Consider the following 5,810-nt stretch of genomic DNA (forward strand, 5'->3'; position numbering starts at 1 on the left):
TTTGAAAAAATATAAAAATCAACCTTTCTACTAACACACACACACACACACACACACACTCACACACATCCTTTCTACAAGCGAAAGGAAAATTGGAATGCTCTCTGAGAGAATATTCATTACTTCTGGGTAAGTCCAGCTACTTGAATACTCAGTAGATGCACCGGCCTTAAAGGAAAACATTGATAAATTCAACTGCATTAAAATAGGAAACTTCGACTCATGCAAAGACACCATTCGCAGTGCAAGCAGATAAACCACCGACAGAGAAGGTATTTCCAATGCATATACTGACAGTGATAGCATTTAGAAAACAAACACTAAGACTGGAAATCAGTAAGAAAGGGGAAATCTTTAAATGGGAATTTCACTAAAGTAGGCAATTCAGCCCTCGCCAGTTTGGCTCAGTAAATAGAGCATCGGCCTATAGACTGGAGGGTCCCCGGTTCGGTTCTGGTCAAGGGCACAGGCCTGGGTTGTGGGCTCGATCCCCAGTAGGGGGTGTGCAGGGGCAGCTGATCAATGATTCTCTCTCATCATTGATGTTTCTCTCTCTTCCTCTCTGAAATAATAAAAATATATTTTAAAAAAAGAAGGCAATTCAGCCGGGCCAGTGTGACTCAGTGGTTGAGTGTCGACTTATGAACCAGGAGGTCACAGTTCAGTTCCTGGTCAGGGCACAGGCCGGGTTGTGGGCTTGATCCCCAGTGTGGGGCATGCAGGAGGCAGCCAATCCATGATTCATCATTGATACTTCTATCTCTATTTCCCTATCCCATCCTCTCTGAAAGCAATAATAAATAAATAAATAAATAAATAAATGAATAAATAAATAAAGCAAGCAAGCAGGCACCTGGAGGGAAATATTTGTGCCAGAAAATGACCCTGAAGGCGCCAGAGCCTGAGGCTCGACGCAGAGCGGATGCCAGATGCAGGACGCATGGGGGAGAACTGTCTCCGGAAGAAGGTGTACGAGGGAGACATGTCTACAGAACATATGACGACAGGTTTTCTAAAATAAAAACGGCATGAAGCAGGAAAGACGCAGGATGTGAGACTGGGACCCTGCAGTGCACCCAGCACGGTGGTAACGCAGACACCCACGCGCCTCCCACAGCGAGGGGCACCTCACGGCTCCCCAGCTGCAGTCTCCCGCCGCTCCCTCTGGATGCACTGCTCAGCCTGACGGGCGAGGCACCAGGAGACCCTCAGGACGCGCTGGAGCCGTGTAACCACGGCTGGAGAGAAGGCAGCAGAGACGCTGACGAGCGACGAGCAGAGAGACAGGGAAATGTTGCCGGGAAAAGCGCTGGTTCTTAGAGATGAAGGGGAGGGAGGGCCAGGGAGGCGTTCTTACTCCCAATAATGAGGGTTTTCATGACAAGGTTGATGGTGGCCGACGTCTCCCGGACGTTGGCCGTGGGCCAGGCCCTGGGCACTGCTTCCCTTACGTGCTTCTTGCCGTTTCGGCTGGAGCATCAGCCTGCGGAACAGGCCTGTCCTTCGCCCGTGTGGGGACGAGGACCCGAGGTCTTGGCCACAGTGTGCATTAGATGGGACGCACCTCACGGGCCTTTAAAACGCCCTGCGATCCCGTGGGGACAGCCACAGGCAGTGCTGCCAGGCTGCCGCCCAGAATGGGGAGCTCAGCGCCCATATGTCCCGGCGGACGGGGACAGCCCTCCTTCCAGAGATGCTGTCCCCCTCGCAGCGCATGTGTCGGCCCATATGTCCACGTTCATGGGAAGGAAACACGGTGTTCATGTCTCTAATGGGAAAGCAGCCGAATCCTGGGGCCGGCTCCCGAATGGAAACTCCCCTCCCTTTCTCTCTCTCTCTCTCTCTCTCTCTCTCTCTCTCTCTCTCTCTCTCGCCGGTAATGGCGTTCCCTCGGGGCAGCGCCTGCAGCAGCTCATGGAACAGGACCAGACGGGCTGGCGGACACACACGCCACGCACTGGCTGTCTGGGCGCCAGACCAAAGCACTTCTGCTGTTGCCTCCATTTCCGGTTGCTTCTTGTTTTTCACGTGATCCGTGTAATCCACCTTGGAATGCTGCTCGGCTAATGGCCACGAGGCCAGGCCCGACTTCTCTTTAAGCAGGATTATCGGAACATCTCGCATCAGTGGCACAAGTCCTCTCCTGCCTGCAGCCTGGCTTACGCACATGCACACGCACTCGCACACACGCACACAGAACTGCGCGTGAATGAAAATAAAGGGCCAGGATACGCGACTGGCTCCTCCTCCTGTTGGTCACACGTGTCTTGTCTTCCACAGGAGCCCCTTCCGTGCAGGAAGGACACAGCCCTCAGAACAGCTGTCAGCGAGCGAAGCGTGGTCCATCCGCCGTTTCCTGCCGAATCCCGAAGGCCGACATTAACACCCGGAGGAAGTCATGGCACCTAACGGGTCCCAGAGTACCAGGGGCACGTCGACGAGCCGGACATACGTGCTCCTATGAAGACAGACCACCAGCCCCATCAGGTCACTGTCCACCGACTCCAACACGAGGGTATGAGCTGCTCCAGCGGTGCGTTAGGATGTGATCAATGTGCATCTTTATTGACGGAGCCTTTTCTTACTAAAGGCGAGGTAGAACCTGAGAGCGATCGTCTCATTGTAATATCTGACTACAGGATGACAGAGCTCATCCAGACCGGCGCCCTGGATCTCACCTGCTCCTCAGCGTTCAGACCGCAGCTGGGCTGCCACGCCCGTCACGTGGGGTAGCTACAGAGTCCAGACGTGCGGGGCCTGTCGCTCACACCTGGCACTGCACACCCCCCGGCATTAGTCAGTGCCGCCCGCACCCTCTGACACTTTTGTTGTTGTTTTAAATATACTTTTATTGATTTCAGAGAGGAAAGGAGAGGGAGAGGGAGATAGAAACATCAGTGATGAGAGAATCATCGTGGGCTGCCTCCTGCACGCCCCCGACTCGGGATCAAGCCCGCAACCTGGGCCTGTGCCCCGACTGGGAATCAAACGCAGGACCTCTTGGTCCACGAGACGATGCTCAGTCCACTGAGCCACCACAACCGGGTGAAGCTTCTGTTAATCGCTGCGTAGATTCTCCCTACGTGCTGTTCACACACTCGCCGTGCGGAAATGCGAGAAGAGCTATGTCCGCTGTGACCTGCTGGGTGCAGGGTGCTGGGTGATTCCGGGGCAGTGGTGTAAAAGGTGCAAGGTTTACAGGAAGGTGGGAACGGAGGGCCTCCTGCTACGTGGTGATTGGTCGCGGGACACAGAGGTAACCAAGGATTCTGGTCCTGAGCCTCGGTGGCGTGGAGGCCCGGAGGTCAGCCTGGGACCAGGCGGCCCCTGCGGATCCCAGCCACTCCCAGCGGGAGTGTGGGTGCCATCCCCTCTCCTCGCCCGTGGGCCCTTGTGTCCACTGGGGTGGTCGCACGGATCCGGGTGTCAGAGGGGGAGATGCATGATGTTTGCGCATCACCTGGACCGGAGCCTGCGTGGTGTTTGCAAACGTACACGGAGTTCCAGCCTTATTTGGAAATAAGCTTTGGAGATGCCCTGAGGGTGAGCCCTGTCCAATATGACAGGTGTCCTTGTAGGAAGAGAAGACAGACAGAGGGGGCACCCTGAGAGGGGGGAGGTAGGCGGCTACAAGCCCGGGAGGCCGAGGGGTGCTCTGGCCGCCAGAACCTCGGGGCAGGGTGGGCCGAGTGCGTCTGCCGACCCCTGGAGCCAGGACCCGGCCCCAGGACTGTGAGGCAGCACCTCTCGGCTTTCAGCCATGGACTCTGCGGGGACTTCTCGCAGCCCAGGAAGCTGGGACACTTACGCAGTCAGTGCAGAATGCTATGGATGGTCGCTCATGTCATAGAAATTACCATACAGCTGTGTCGGCAGGGAGACGGATGATGTGAGACGGCTATGCCCTGATCAATTAAGATAACGACTAACTTTGATAAATTAAGAGATAGAATGGTAATTCTATTAAGCCCACTCTCAGTGAGCACTTACTATGTAATATCCACAATATTTATATGGAGATAATATCAAAATAATAGCAAATTTAATTTCATATTTAAATTTTTTATTTTTTATTTTTATTGATTTCAGAGAGGAAGAGAGGGGGAAAGAGAAACAGAAACATCAATGATGAGAATCACTGATTGGCCACCTCCTGCACACCCCCCACCAGGGACCGAGCCTGCAACCCAGGCACACACCCCTGACCAGAATGGAACCCAGGACCCCTCAGTTTGCAGGCCGACGCTCCATCCACCAAGCCACACCACCTAACACACAGTAAGTGTTTATTTTGTATAAAACTTGCAGGTTGGGCGTTTCCGCTACTCCCTCATTGGTCGCTACAGTAGCGCTGTGCGGCGTTACTGTCTACTGTCATCACTTCATGCTCACATGGAGAAGCTGAGGGGCGTTAAAAATCCAAGTGGAAAAAGCCAGATTTGACCCAGTCCCTCCAGGGTCGCAGCCTGTGCTGGCAGTCACCGCACCGTTCGCCTCTGAGACAGGTGGTGAGGAAACAGAGCAATTAGTGGACACAAACCGCCTCGCAGGCGGCGGGGGCGGCGGGTGGACTGGAGGCCTCGTGCTGACGGTCGCAAGGTGCCTGGACACTGGGCAAGCAGCTAACTTACAACGTGGCCCGGTCACACAGCTGCGTCTGCACAGACACTCATTGTGGAAACGTGGTTCCCGGCACCGAGCCACGAGCAGCAGGAAGCCCAGCCCTGTCCTGGCACCTCAGGGAGCACCAGCCACCGGCAGACAGGACCGCGCCACACTGTGCGGTTGGGAAATCTAGAGAGCCTGCCTTACCTCACACAGAGGCCAGCAAGCCCACTTCCCACCGAACGTGGTGGACGCCCGTCACAAAGGGGAGGGGCTGGGCCTGGTCGGTTGCTCAGTGGTTAGAGCATTGGCCTGCGTACCAAAGGGTTTTAGATTCAATTCCTGGGTTGCAGGTTGGGTTGCAGGTTAGGTCCCCAGCTGGGACTCCTGTGGGAGGCAACTGGTCGATGTTTCTCTCTCCCTCCTCCCCCTCTTTCCCCTCTCCCTCCTTTCTACTCTCTCTAAAACAAGCCAGGAAAAGAATATTCTCAGGTGAAAATTAAAAAAAAAAAAGGGTAAGAGGCTCATAGAACCGTGTGTGTTGGCCCCAAACTGAATCCCTGCAAACGTCCAGTAGAGCAGACACGGAACCTGGGGGTGTTCACCCGACGGAGCCACGTGGACACACGGGCAGCAGCCTGGGGAGTCACACACGGTGTCAGCACACGGAGCCACGTGGACACACGGAGCCACGTGGACACACGGGCAGCAGCCTGGGGAGTCACACACGTGTTGGCACACGGAGCCAGCGGGAAGCGCAGACAGTGGTGATCCATCTGTGTACGCTTTTCTCTAAACTCAGCAGCGGTTTAGGTGTCCGAGTGGTGGTGACCTTCAGGGAGAAGAGAGCCTGAGAGGTGGGTCCGTGGCCTCGTCCCTCATCCCTCGTCCCTCGTCCCTCGTCCCTCGTCCCTCTCCTCTCCCTCAGAGGGACCAGGGGAAGGTAATCACTTGGGTAGTCTCCACGGACCGGTGTCCTTATCATTTGTGTGCTTTTTATACATGTGTGTTCCACTGAATATTTTAAAAGGTAGGCTTCCTCCAGGCGTTGCCCCTGCCCTGAACGGGTGTAGTTCACATAGAAATACAGGTGCATTTGTAAACAGGAAAGCTGCCTGGCCGGTGGGGCTCAGGGGTTGAGCACTGACCTATGAACCAGGTCAGGGTTCGATTCCTGGTCAGGGCACATGCCCAGGTTGTGGGCT

The sequence above is a fragment of the Myotis davidii genome, unplaced genomic scaffold (genome assembly GCF_000327345.1).
Source record: "Myotis davidii unplaced genomic scaffold, ASM32734v1 scaffold1395, whole genome shotgun sequence".
Classification (NCBI taxonomy): Eukaryota; Metazoa; Chordata; class Mammalia; order Chiroptera; family Vespertilionidae; genus Myotis; species Myotis davidii.